Source organism: Argiope bruennichi, chromosome 11, assembly GCF_947563725.1.
Source record: "Argiope bruennichi chromosome 11, qqArgBrue1.1, whole genome shotgun sequence".
In the NCBI taxonomy this organism is placed as follows: domain Eukaryota; kingdom Metazoa; phylum Arthropoda; class Arachnida; order Araneae; family Araneidae; genus Argiope; species Argiope bruennichi.
Window position 1 is genome coordinate 90,352,022 of NC_079161.1, and position 15,612 is coordinate 90,367,633.

The following is a 15,612-nucleotide window of genomic DNA, read 5'->3' on the forward strand; positions in this document are numbered from 1 at the left end:
TGTTTTTCTTCTTTGTGTCTCTATCTCGTTTATGTCATAGCAAATATTATCTAATGGCCAGCATTTCCGAGGATACTAAGAGCCAATTGGGGCCATTCCACCATTCAGACTTCAGCATATATTTAATAGAGCAACCTCTTGATAATAAATCAGCCGGGTTAATATTTCCTGGCACATGGCGCCATAACTGAGATCTAGATAATTGTTTGATTTCTTTCACTCTATTCGTAACAAAATCTGACCAATCTCCTTAATCTTGCTCCACCAAAGAGCATCAGAAGAATCAGTCCAGAACGTGATTCTCATAACTGGTAAGTCAAGGGCATTACGAGCAGAATACGCCACCCTTGCCCCAATGCAACATGCCATCAGATCGAGGCGCGGTATACTCAAAGTTTTCAAGGGAGCAACTCTAGGTTTCGCCCGTACAAGAGAAACTTTTACTCTATCCGAATCAACAGATCGTACAAAAATACAGGCTGCATATGCTTTTTTACTGGCATCTACAAAAACATGAAATTCAGAAGTTTCTAGAATTACCATACAACGCGGAATTTTTACATTGTTCAATGACGATATATCAGTTAGCCATTTACAAAACTGTTCAATAAAATAACTTGGGAGTATTTCGTCCCAAGAAATTTTACTCTTCTAAGTTTCCTGTAAGAGAAGTTTGGGGAGCAAAGTGGCTGAGACTAAAATACCAATGGGATCAAATATTTGCTGTACAAGGGACAAAATTAATCTTTTAGTAACTCTAGTTTCACAAGTTGAAGTTTTAAAATTAATGTTACACATTAGAGAATCATTATCAAGATCCCATAGCATACCTAAAATACAAGTTACACCAGATGATTTGCACATATATCCACATGGAAAATTACTTTCCCATCCCCGGAGATTGAAGCAAGCTCTCGACATCACCTTTTGAGCTGCTTCAATAAAATGTTTTTCTTCAGTAACATTATTCACACTTATAAGACAGTTATCAACATAAAATGAATGTCTTAATTTCTGCACCACGTCAGCAAAGTCATGAGGAACGTGATCAAGGAGATGTTCAATTGATGCACTTAAAATAAAAGGGCTAGAAGTAACCCCGAACACAACCCTAGAGTGTCTATAAATTTCTATTTCATTATTAGGATAGAAAAAACGAAGATAATCCCTATCATGTGGAGCAATCCCAATTTGAAGAAAGGCCTTTTCTATGTCTACACTAAAAAAAACCTATCGGGATCATTCTGAATCTATCAAGAATATCAGGTAATAATTCGATTAAATTGGGTCCAATAAATAAACATTGGTTTAAAGACGGTTTTCTGTTTTCTCGTGCCGACGCGTCAAAAACTGGTCTTATCTTAGTGTTTTGGCTACTATTTTTAATAACAGGTCTATGCGGAAGATAATGGCATTTTTTGTTTAATTCTAATTCTGGGACTCTTTTAATCATTATTAAATTTTCCCATTCAATGAATATTTTTTGATATTCGTAAAGATAACCATCATTTCGCGCTCTCTTTATAATTTTTTCATGTCGTTTCGAAGCTAATTCTTTATTATCTGGCAAGTTTGAAGAATCTAATTTCCATGGTAATTCCATCTCGTACCTGCCATCGGGAAGAACAGTTAATTTTTCACGAAACTCTTTTAACTGCTCGTCAAATAATTTCCTTTTTGAAACATTTTCAATGGAGTCACGAATACCTAAAGAATCAATTTGACACAGTTCTTTTAAGGAAATGTCATTAACATACAAAGACAAAACTGTTTGCACAGAAGAATCTACAACTATTTCATCATTACTGGTACCGAGTCTAGTTTCTTTACCAATAACAGTCCATCCTAATTCTGTATGAATTGCAGCTAAGCCAAAATTTAACTGAACACACTTTCCCGTTAATAATTTCCCAATTAGATCTGCTCCTAATAAAAGGTCAATTTCATCATCGTTACAAAAAGCATCAGATAATTCGATCTTATTTATTCTTAAATTCTCTAATATATGCTGGTTTTCTATTTTAGGAGCAAAACCACAAATCTTACGTTCAGAAAAGACTTCACTGCACAATTTGAATGAGCCATGTAAATCATTAATTTCTATCACATGTATACCATGCGCTAATGGAGCAGTTAGCAGTTTCTTTCCCTCCGAAAAGGCAATGAATTACCTTTTCACGTCTGAGAGGTTTTAGTTTCAAGTACTTAATAACTCTATTACTAACGTATGAAAGGGAAGACGCACTGTCTAAGAGTCCCCGAAATCGAATTTTATTTCCCTGACCTACAATTTCTACACAGATAGTCTGCAAATATACTTTATCATCATAATTATTATTCTACAGATTATTTGCAACTTCACTACTTTCATTAGCTTTAACCTAATAAATTTCTTTTTTATCACAACACATTAAAGTTACATGCTGCTTATTACATTTTAAACATTTCAATTTAACTCTGCATTTTCTACTTGTATGGCCGTAATTCAAACATTTAAACCAAATTCCCTTTTTATTTCCTTTTTTTTTTCCTCTTTTTATTATAAGACGTTTTTTGAACCAAAAGACAATCAGAACTCAAATGAGATTTCTCACAAAATACACAATTTAGCTTACCTTTGGATATCCCGTCATAAGAAGCATTTGTACTTTCTAACATGGTTGCCGTTGCTACATCCGGGGCATCTACAACTATAATTTTATTATTATTTCGTTTAACTTCTCCATTATTTTTACCAAATCCTTCTCGAGCTAAACTGATCATCTACTCCTATTCGACTTCATGACGCAAAAAACACATTAATTTTTCGAGAGATCTTTGACTTGTAGAGTCATTATTATCTTCCGAAACTCGGCTCCTTCCCAGGCACATAGAAAGTTTTCAGGTAGACACGATTCGACAAGAGGCTCCAAAAAGTTAGCACATTTTTCTTTCGTGCGTTCCAAACTTTCCAAATCTCTTAGTTTCGTTTCCAACATTTCGTAGAGGCTCGATAAATCAGGAGAATTTCTTCCAGCATTCTTCATAACAAGAGAAAGAAGATCTCGAACATAGATCTGTACTAAAAGATCGTCCCTACCAAATCTTATTTTCAACTATTGAACCACTTTAGAATAATTTTCAGATGTTATTGGAAAACTGCAAACCAATCTTGTATCTTTGGATTCAGACACCATCGCTTGATATAAATACTGGAATTTATCGATTTCAGATAGCACATCCTATTCATGAATTTTAGAAAAAATATTCCAAAATGTGAGGAATTCTTTCGGGTCACCAGAAAATTTCGGTAGTTTCAATTTCACAGCATTGTTTTTTGAAGAACATTCTGAAACACATCTTTAATTTTTATTCAAGAATGTCGCCACTTTCGATTTCAGTTCGAGATATCTACCTCCGTAATTTTCTGCCGGTTCAAAATCTGTTTCGTATTCGGCCGTGTTCTCTTCTAAAAGTAATAAGGATATTTTGTTTTGAATCTCATCCAAACAAGAAAATTTATCCTCTAGTTGTGAATTTAATACGTAAAGTTTATCAGTACCCTTGGCGTCAGTTTCAAGTATCGCCAAGTATTGCGCCAAATTTCTCTCTGCATTGGTAAATGAAGTTCTAAACGACTTTCGCTTCATTTTAAGAGCATCCATGATTTCAAATGCAAATAATATTCTATAAATCACTCACCAGATTAAAGTGTCCTGTCCGGACGCCACAAATGTTAAATCCGATTTCGTTTCAGAAGTGTTTCGATATATCAGACCCTTTAAATCTACCCGATTTCTTCTTTAATTCGGTGAATTACTCAAAAAGATGGTAAAATCCAGCAGCAAATACAGTCACTTGTATTTTAAGATATTTATTTGATTTAGATGCAGCATATTTTCATCAATTCACACTCAAAACACGGTTATGTAAAATGCTTATATACAATAAGTTACGAAATATATTTTATATTGATGGATTGGATTGGATTGGATGTGATAATTCTCTGGCGCAAGATCCTTTTCTAGGATATGCTGCACCAAAAACACAGTCAACTTATCGAGTTTCTATTTAATTCCATAAGATCCAACGTAAAAAACTGGTAAAACAGTAGGTAAAAGTGCTATAATAGTAAATTTAAATTTCACTAAAAATTCCGATTTTCTTCAAGAACGGAAATAAATTTGTGTCAGAACTTTCTCCTATATGGAAAGACAAGTTAAAAACAGAGGAGTTAAAAAAGTCGATAGGTCTCTGTAAAAATCAGAACACTCAATTAAAATATGACGTATAGTCAGTGGAACATTGCATGAACCGCACACAGGTGGAGATTCACCAAATAGTAAGTGTCTGTGTGTGATACGTGAAATGGCCGATACGCAGTCAGTTAAAATTACACCAAATTTCCTGTAGAAAGATGAAGTCCATGTAGTGATATAGGGTTTTACTTCGTGGAGTTTATTATTCACTTCTTGATTCCAGTCATTTTGCCAAGTCTTCAGCATCCACTTACGTAGTGCACTCTTGATATCTGTATAATGAAGAGGCTGAGGACGATACGTAGTAGCAAATTTAGTTGCAGTGTCTGCCTGCTCATTACCTGTTATGCCGACATGAGCAGGTATCCATGAAAATAAAATTCTGAGCCCCTTGATGGAACAAGAGCACGCAGGCTCGTGAACAGTTCGTTCACTTCAGTTTGTTTTTAAACGTGGACGGTCTTCTTCACAGAGAGAGAGAGAGAGTGATAGAGACCGATAGAGAAATCTCGTGATTGTTTCAAACCGGTTTAATTGTTAATCAGTTAACTTGAAATTTGCAATCGTAAGTTTCTTTTCTTTCTTTCTTTCTTTCTTTTTGTTTGTTTTAGCAGAGAGAGATCGAAAATCCACTTGAATAAGTGAAATGAATCCAACCTCTTTTTTTACTCTATGTTTTTCATATTTTGTATGCACTGAAAAATATTATGTTTCAAATTTTGGTTATCCTTGCAAGCAAAGCGTAGCGGAAAAGGAGCTAGACCAGTGATTCTCAACCACTGTGCCGCGTCAGTTGTATGTCGCAAAATTCTTAGAGTATTCTACCAGATTTTAGAAATGTATATAAGGAGGTTGTCCAGAGGAAAAATTTTATCTCGTGTGCTGCAATTAAAAGTCGAAATGAAACTGTGTTATGAACAAAATAAAAATTATGATTTTGCTCATTTGCTGGAACATGAAATGTGGCGTGCTAAACTAGCTTACTTATCAGAGATTTTTGTTATTTTTAATAAAATAAATTGAAGCATGCAAAGGCCGAAAGAAAATATAATAAACTCAACAGATAAACTGGTGGGATTCTAAAAACGAATAGCTTTATGAAAGAATAAAGTTTAAGAAGGCAATTTGCATAAGTTTGAGTCAATCCCAAAAGATTTTAATAAAACTAGTCATAAAATTGTAATTTACCATTTGACAACATTAAAGGAGATAATTATTAATTATTTCTCAAATTTAGATATAAAAAATTTGATTGGGTTCGGAATCCATTTGTGATAACGAATACTTTTGTATTTAAATCAACGTTGAATGAAGAGGAAGAGCTAATTTCGCTTGCTAATAATCGAGATTTAACTTTAAAATATTCGGAAGAATCAATTAATTTATTTTGGATTAACATTAGAGTCGATATCCCATGATAGTCAAAAAAGCTTTAAAAATATTATTATAATTTTCTACATATTTTTTGTGTGAATTAGCATTGTCATTTTTACGACCAAATATAAATGAAAGTGTCAAAAAACTTCAAGCTCAAATTTCTCATTAAAAGTATTCTTATTATTACCTTGTAATTAATCCCTTAATAAATGTACTGTTATTTTTGTAGTTCATATTATATTGTTATATTTTACATTCAAAATGATTATCATAAGCTATTTTACACAGTGTATTATAGGTAAGTAAACAACTTTTAAACTTATCTTTTTCTTTGTGTGTCGCCAAATTTTGAAATCGTTAAAAGTGTGCCGCGAAAAAAAAAGTTGAGTATCACTGAGTTAGATGATACTCGAAAAGTTTGACTTTAGTTGGGAAAGTTCCGATTCGGAAAAGAATCCGCATAACTTCATTTGTTTTTGTTTTGGTACTATTGAGATGCATAAAATTTTCATACTATTTGGTATTCTTTATTGTTAGCTTTCTTTCTGTAGCATGTTTTTTTAAGATAGTATATGCGGTCTTTTGATGATATTCATTTTATTATACTTAATCAAAAAATAAATCGTTAAAAGTGTGCCGCGAAAAAAAAAAGTCGAGAATCACTGAGTTAGATGATACTCGAAAAGTTTGACTTTAGTTGGGAAAGTTCCGATTCGGAAAAGAATCCGCATAACTTCATTTGTTTTTGTTTTGGTACTATTGAGATGCATAAAATTTTCATACTATTTGGTATTCTTTATTGTTGGCTTTCTTTCTGTAGCATGTTTTTTTAAGATAGTATATGCGGTCTTTTGATGATATTCATTTTATTATACTTAATCAAAAAATAAATCGTTAAAAGTGTGCCGCGAAAAAAAAAAGTCGAGAATCACTGAGTTAGATGATACTCGAAAAGTTTGACTTTAGTTGGGAAAGTTCCGATTCGGAAAAGAATCCGCATAACTTCATTTGTTTTTGTTTTGGTACTATTGAGATGCATAAAATTTTCATACTATTTGGTATTCTTTATTGTTGGCTTTCTTTCTGTAGCATGTTTTTTTAAGATAGTATATGCGGTCTTTTGATGATATTCATTTTATTATACTTAATCAAAAAATAAATCGTTAAAAGTGTGCCGCGAAAAAAAAAAGTCGAGAATCACTGAGTTAGATGATACTCGAAAAGTTTGACTTTAGTTGGGAAAGTTCCGATTCGGAAAAGAATCCGCATAACTTCATTTGTTTTTGTTTTGGTACTATTGAGATGCATAAAATTTTCATACTATTTGGTATTCTTTATTGTTGGCTTTCTTTCTGTAGCATGTTTTTTTAAGATAGTATATGCGGTCTTTTGATGATATTCATTTTATTATACTTAATCAAAAAAATAAATCGTTAAAAGTGTACCGCGAAAAAAAAAAGTCGAGAATCACTGAGTTAGATGATACTCGAAAAGTTTGACTTTAGTTGGGAAAGTTCCGATTCGGAAAAGAATCCGCATAACTTCATTTGTTTTTGTTTTGGTACTATTGAGATGCATAAAATTTTCATACTATTTGGTATTCTTTATTGTTGGCTTTCTTTCTGTAGCATGTTTTTTTAAGATAGTATATGCGGTCTTTTGATGATATTCATTTTATTATACTTAATCAAAAAAATAAATCGTTAAAAGTGTGCCGCGAAAAAAAAAAGTCGAGAATCACTGAGTTAGATGATACTCGAAAAGTTTGACTTTAGTTGGGAAAGTTCCGATTCGGAAAAGAATCCGCATAACTTCATTTGTTTTTGTTTTGGTACTATTGAGATGCATAAAATTTTCATACTATTTGGTATTCTTTATTGTTGGCTTTCTTTCTGTAGCATGTTTTTTTAAGATAGTATATGCGGTCTTTTGATGATATTCATTTTATTATACTTAATCAAAAAAATAAATCGTTAAAAGTGTGCCGCGAAAAAAAAAGTTGAGTATCACTGAGTTAGATGATACTCGAAAAGTTTGACTTTAGTTGGGAAAGTTCCGATTCGGAAAAGAATCCGCATAACTTCATTTGTTTTTGTTTTGGTACTATTGAGATGCATAAAATTTTCATACTATTTGGTATTCTTTATTGTTAGCTTTCTTTCTGTAGCATGTTTTTTTAAGATAGTATATGCGGTCTTTTGATGATATTCATTTTATTATACTTAATCAAAAAATAAATCGTTAAAAGTGTGCCGCGAAAAAAAAAAGTCGAGAATCACTGAGTTAGATGATACTCGAAAAGTTTGACTTTAGTTGGGAAAGTTCCGATTCGGAAAAGAATCCGCATAACTTCATTTGTTTTTGTTTTGGTACTATTGAGATGCATAAAATTTTCATACTATTTGGTATTCTTTATTGTTGGCTTTCTTTCTGTAGCATGTTTTTTTAAGATAGTATATGCGGTCTTTTGATGATATTCATTTTATTATACTTAATCAAAAAATAAATCGTTAAAAGTGTGCCGCGAAAAAAAAAAGTCGAGAATCACTGAGTTAGATGATACTCGAAAAGTTTGACTTTAGTTGGGAAAGTTCCGATTCGGAAAAGAATCCGCATAACTTCATTTGTTTTTGTTTTGGTACTATTGAGATGCATAAAATTTTCATACTATTTGGTATTCTTTATTGTTGGCTTTCTTTCTGTAGCATGTTTTTTTAAGATAGTATATGCGGTCTTTTGATGATATTCATTTTATTATACTTAATCAAAAAATAAATCGTTAAAAGTGTGCCGCGAAAAAAAAAAGTCGAGAATCACTGAGTTAGATGATACTCGAAAAGTTTGACTTTAGTTGGGAAAGTTCCGATTCGGAAAAGAATCCGCATAACTTCATTTGTTTTTGTTTTGGTACTATTGAGATGCATAAAATTTTCATACTATTTGGTATTCTTTATTGTTGGCTTTCTTTCTGTAGCATGTTTTTTTAAGATAGTATATGCGGTCTTTTGATGATATTCATTTTATTATACTTAATCAAAAAAATAAATCGTTAAAAGTGTACCGCGAAAAAAAAAAGTCGAGAATCACTGAGTTAGATGATACTCGAAAAGTTTGACTTTAGTTGGGAAAGTTCCGATTCGGAAAAGAATCCGCATAACTTCATTTGTTTTTGTTTTGGTACTATTGAGATGCATAAAATTTTCATACTATTTGGTATTCTTTATTGTTGGCTTTCTTTCTGTAGCATGTTTTTTTAAGATAGTATATGCGGTCTTTTGATGATATTCATTTTATTATACTTAATCAAAAAAATAAATCGTTAAAAGTGTGCCGCGAAAAAAAAAAGTCGAGAATCACTGAGTTAGATGATACTCGAAAAGTTTGACTTTAGTTGGGAAAGTTCCGATTCGGAAAAGAATCCGCATAACTTCATTTGTTTTTGTTTTGGTACTATTGAGATGCATAAAATTTTCATACTATTTGGTATTCTTTATTGTTGGCTTTCTTTCTGTAGCATGTTTTTTTAAGATAGTATATGCGGTCTTTTGATGATATTCATTTTATTATACTTAATCAAAAAAATAAATCGTTAAAAGTGTGCCGCGAAAAAAAAAAGTCGAGAATCACTGAGTTAGATGATACTCGAAAAGTTTGACTTTAGTTGGGAAAGTTCCGATTCGGAAAAGAATCCGCATAACTTCATTTGTTTTTGTTTTGGTACTATTGAGATGCATAAAATTTTCATACTATTTGGTATTCTTTATTGTTGGCTTTCTTTCTGTAGCATGTTTTTTTAAGATAGTATATGCGGTCTTTTGATGATATTCATTTTATTATACTTAATCAAAAAAATAAATCGTTAAAAGTGTGCCGCGAAAAAAAAAAGTCGAGAATCACTGAGTTAGATGATACTCGAAAAGTTTGACTTTAGTTGGGAAAGTTCCGATTCGGAAAAGAATCCGCATAACTTCATTTGTTTTTGTTTTGGTACTATTGAGATGCATAAAATTTTCATACTATTTGGTATTCTTTATTGTTGGCTTTCTTTCTGTAGCATGTTTTTTTAAGATAGTATATGCGGTCTTTTGATGATATTCATTTTATTATACTTAATCAAAAAAATAAATCGTTAAAAGTGTGCCGCGAAAAAAAAAAGTCGAGAATCACTGAGTTAGATGATACTCGAAAAGTTTGACTTTAGTTGGGAAAGTTCCGATTCGGAAAAGAATCCGCATAACTTCATTTGTTTTTGTTTTGGTACTATTGAGATGCATAAAATTTTCATACTATTTGGTATTCTTTATTGTTGGCTTTCTTTCTGTAGCATGTTTTTTTAAGATAGTATATGCGGTCTTTTGATGATATTCATTTTATTATACTTAATCAAAAAAATAAATCGTTAAAAGTGTGCCGCGAAAAAAAAAAGTCGAGAATCACTGAGTTAGATGATACTCGAAAAGTTTGACTTTAGTTGGGAAAGTTCCGATTCGGAAAAGAATCCGCATAACTTCATTTGTTTTTGTTTTGGTACTATTGAGATGCATAAAATTTTCATACTATTTGGTATTCTTTATTGTTGGCTTTCTTTCTGTAGCATGTTTTTTTAAGATAGTATATGCGGTCTTTTGATGATATTCATTTTATTATACTTAATCAAAAAAATAAATCGTTAAAAGTGTACCGCGAAAAAAAAAAGTCGAGAATCACTGAGTTAGATGATACTCGAAAAGTTTGACTTTAGTTGGGAAAGTTCCGATTCGGAAAAGAATCCGCATAACTTCATTTGTTTTTGTTTTGGTACTATTGAGATGCATAAAATTTTCATACTATTTGGTATTCTTTATTGTTGGCTTTCTTTCTGTAGCATGTTTTTTTAAGATAGTATATGCGGTCTTTTGATGATATTCATTTTATTATACTTAATCAAAAAAATAAATCGTTAAAAGTGTGCCGCGAAAAAAAAAAGTCGAGAATCACTGAGTTAGATGATACTCGAAAAGTTTGACTTTAGTTGGGAAAGTTCCGATTCGGAAAAGAATCCGCATAACTTCATTTGTTTTTGTTTTGGTACTATTGAGATGCATAAAATTTTCATACTATTTGGTATTCTTTATTGTTGGCTTTCTTTCTGTAGCATGTTTTTTTAAGATAGTATATGCGGTCTTTTGATGATATTCATTTTATTATACTTAATCAAAAAAATAAATCGTTAAAAGTGTGCCGCGAAAAAAAAAAGTCGAGAATCACTGAGTTAGATGATACTCGAAAAGTTTGACTTTAGTTGGGAAAGTTCCGATTCGGAAAAGAATCCGCATAACTTCATTTGTTTTTGTTTTGGTACTATTGAGATGCATAAAATTTTCATACTATTTGGTATTCTTTATTGTTGGCTTTCTTTCTGTAGCATGTTTTTTTAAGATAGTATATGCGGTCTTTTGATGATATTCATTTTATTATACTTAATCAAAAAAATAAATCGTTAAAAGTGTGCCGCGAAAAAAAAAAGTCGAGAATCACTGAGTTAGATGATACTCGAAAAGTTTGACTTTAGTTGGGAAAGTTCCGATTCGGAAAAGAATCCGCATAACTTCATTTGTTTTTGTTTTGGTACTATTGAGATGCATAAAATTTTCATACTATTTGGTATTCTTTATTGTTGGCTTTCTTTCTGTAGCATGTTTTTTTAAGATAGTATATGCGGTCTTTTGATGATATTCATTTTATTATACTTAATCAAAAAAAATTCGAAAATAAATTTCCAATTATTATTCTGGCTACATCTTAAAAATATCATTTGGAATAATTTTTTTTAAACATCAAATTTTCTTTCATATCTAAAGCAGAAAGCATGTGAAATAAGTGTACTCCACAATATCGTAAAATTTGGAAAAAATGCATTGTGCAATATTGTTTTTGAATATTATACCAGTCTAAGATGTAAATCATTTTGATAAAATCAAGGTTGCGTTCTGATATTATATTCTATAGTTTCCCCGGTTTTACTGAATTAGTTCTCAATCCTCCTATAAATAATCTTAAATTTAACCATAATTACCAATTTGAATATGAAATGAAATGCTACATTTTTTAGCGCATCTTTCGTTTAATATTTAAGGTAAATTTGCTATATTCATCTACATTCAAATTTTATTCTAAATCAATTACAAGCAAAACAGGAGAAAACAAGAGTTTTAAGTTTGGCTCTGAATAGAGTTATTTGATTTTTTTTATGTAATAAAATTTAATAAGAAGTATCATAGTTATATTTTAATATTTCGCTTTTTACCATGCTTTCTATGCAAATTTCTCCCCAATATTGAGAGCTAATTTCTATGTAAATCTCTTTTTACTGATGTTCTACAAGACTGGCTATTCAATCTAAAAAGATCAAACTTTGAATAGGGGCCGCGGTGGCCTGGTGGTAAAGTCTCGGCTTCAGAACCGGAGGGATTCAGGTTCGAGACCCGATTCCACCAAAGAACCGTCGTGTAAGGGGATCTGTTGCACGTTAAATCCGTCCTGACCAAACGTCCTCTCGCTGGTGTGATGTGGTGTGGAGAGGGGGGTGCCAGCTCAGGTGTCGTCCTCGTCATCTGACCGCGGTTCAAAATTACGAGGTCCGTCCCAAAATAGCCCTAGTGTTGCTTCAAACTGGACGTTAATATAATTAAACTAAACAAACTTTGAACAAATATATTACAAAAGATGAGACCCCGGAAAAAATTTCCATCGAAATTCTTATTAACTGAGAATCAAATATGAATTGAAATTTTTAAGTGAAAACTTACAAAAACATTATCAAATAAAGATAATTTTTATATAATTTTAAATTTCAAATAAACATAAATATTTTAAACGATATAATTCCAGTTGCCATTCTGTTTTGTTTTTAATTTTCAAATTTTTTTTAAAAAAATATTTTTATGCATAAGTTTTAAAAATACTCTGCAATATCGTAATAAGAAGGAAATCAATTTCATTTTTACATCAAATCGGCAATTTTAACATGTGAGAGTAAAATTAATTTTAATTTTTACAATATAAAATCTTTTGTTATAATAAGCCATTTTCTTTTTCATTCTTCCACTAGTTTTTTTAGCCCAATTTTTTTCCTTATTTTTTTCTTAATTCCTACAAATAAATTTACTTTTTAAATAGTTTAACTGTATCTTTTTAATATATTCAGTTTTTAGTCATGCTTTTTAGTCATATCGCGTCGTTTCTGATCGTATTATTTTAATCAGGTCAGCGAGAAATTCGAGCTTATTTTATTGTTAAATGTAAACATCCCCTCCTTTCATCTTTCCTGTCACCCCTATTTTAGCGAATTAAACTCATCCTAACGCATGCGCAAAAGTGCGGAGGGTTCTAGAATCCGTTGTCAAACAATAGCTGCCTTTGACGACCCTGCTAAAATTAATGACAGCTAAATTGATTAATTAAATATTTTATATTGCTTCATCATAATGATTTTCTAGCCAGATTATTTTTAAACTTCAAATTTCGACCGACATATAACATGTACTATTTTTGCAGTACATGTTATATGTTTCGTACCATTCTTTTTATTATGTTATGTATCTCCCTAATTTTCTATCATCTTACCAAAAATTTAAATTTAATACGACATTGAAGTGATAATGATCAAATCAACAGCTTCTGCTAGAAAAACACACACACAAAAAAAACTTTGTGGCAGATGCTATTTCAAAATGTATTCATTGTATAAATTTTTCAGACTAACTTACTTTTACCATTAAATTTACTTGTAAGTATAAAAAAAATTCAAAATCTTTTTAAATGTATAAGCAGAAGACAACTCATTATGGAAAAATAAAACGAATGCAGAAATTTTTGGGTTACGTTATCAGTTAACTTTATATCATATAAAGTTAACTTGAGAATACATACTAATTTGCTAAAATTACCAGTGAAAACATTATACAAGCAAAAAAAAAAAAAAAAAAAAAATTCAATAATTGAAATCACTTTTTTTCGATTAATAAATCCTAGATTTTCACAAGAATTCAAACCTGTTCATAATTCATCTTGCATTTTGTCTCTGTTGAAGCATTCGTGCGCCCAACCAGTTAAGTGATCACGAATGTAAAACAAAGATATCTCCGAGACGCCGTGGAGATTTCGGCAACAACTGACGTGAGAAATCACAGTGCAAATTCAAAAACAGAAACTCACAATAACTAAAATTCTTGTCGTTTGGGTTAATGTTTTGGGTTGTCTTGTGTGGTGTTAATAAAAAAATTAGAAAAAGACAACCCTGGTCCGTCATTATTTTATCAAATGGACACTGGATTTTAAACCAGACCAATCTCACAGTATAAAATTCTAAGATTCCTGCCTTAGTTCTCCATGCTCAAAGAAATTCAAAAGTCCCCGAAATATTCAACGAATGTCCTGTATATGGCCTCGTATTTTTACTCTCTTTTGTTGTAATTTCTTTTCTTATGAGGCTATTGAATTTTGAATGACAAATAATATTGACTTCTGTTCTCTTATCTGTTTTGCACAATATTTTCGTTCTATTAATGCATGCATTTTCTTTACACTGAGAATTAATTCCACCAAAACTGAATTTAACTTTATTTCTTTACTTTCGGTTTCGTTATCGTTGGTTTATGGTCGTTATCTGTTTAATATATCTTTCTATTTAAACGCACACTCGCGAAGTCAATTAATTTAGAACACTCATAGAACATTTTGCCAAAAGCAGATCTGTTTCGAAACGCGTGAAACGTATTTTACTTCGAACATCTTTTACTTCAGTTTTAGTTCTTTTTTCCTTTGCATACTTTACGATATTTTTCACTCCGCGCTTATTTCTGTGAGCGAAGTGCTCGATTTCTTTCTTTCTTCCATTCACGGAATGAATGGCAGGTGTTTCATAATGACTCATAATCCGAATTTGCTTTGCTCGGCAGTATTCTACAGTCTTATCCAATCGTAGTTCTAGTTTAATCTCAAGTTTTTCTTTAGTGAGCAATATATTTATTTTTAACAGACAATTAAAAGGTCTGTTATTAGATGATGTATCTGTGTCTTGGGTTGTTTGCAGTCTTGTTTTAATTGATTTCTTTATTTATGTAATTAATCTGGCACAGCTTCTAGTTGTTTGTTTTTTACGTAGGATTATAGCTATTAAAAACTGTAGTCTCTACTCATATTCTTGATTTACCTTCTAGTGGTGCTTTTTTTTTATGTATTTGTCATTCTAGGTCTGCTTTGTATTTTCACCTTGTATTTGTGTCATTCACCTATTTTTCACTTTATATAATGGGATAGATAGATGATATCAGATATTGGTACATTGTTTGATATTGCTGTATGCCTATGTCTACTATATTACTATATCTACTATGTCTTCCATCCTTTGGACATTGTAATATTTTTTTATGCTTATGTGTGTTACTGCTTTTTATGAGTACTTTTCAACTTAATCGCCTGAACCCAGAATTGGTTTGCTAATTATTTAATTTAAATATGTTTTTTTATTAATCATATGAACCATAATGTATGCCCTTATTTACCGCCTATATTCTGGGGGTGACTATAAGCCTTAATAAATAAATCGTTCTCTCTCCCGGCGATCTTCAAGGTCTTACACCCTTTCGGATAGGTGGGTCGTCGTGAGGTAGACCAAAACCAATGTCTCTTGCTAAGTTTTATTTTTGAATTTCAAAATCGCAGCTTTTATCTTATATTTATTTTTTATCTTTATTCATTGTTTTATATTTATCATTTTTATTGATTCTTTTTATTACTAACATTTATTATTATTTATATGTGCTTAATACAATTAATTTTATGATTGAATTGCACTCATATTCAATACCTACTGTTACGGTTACAGATAGATACAGTTACAATTCATAAATCTACTAGGTTATACTTGATTTCCGGTAAAATTTTAACCCTTAACAATATCTCTTTCTATATGATATTTTGCACACACGAGTAACAATGAAAAATCTTCAATGTA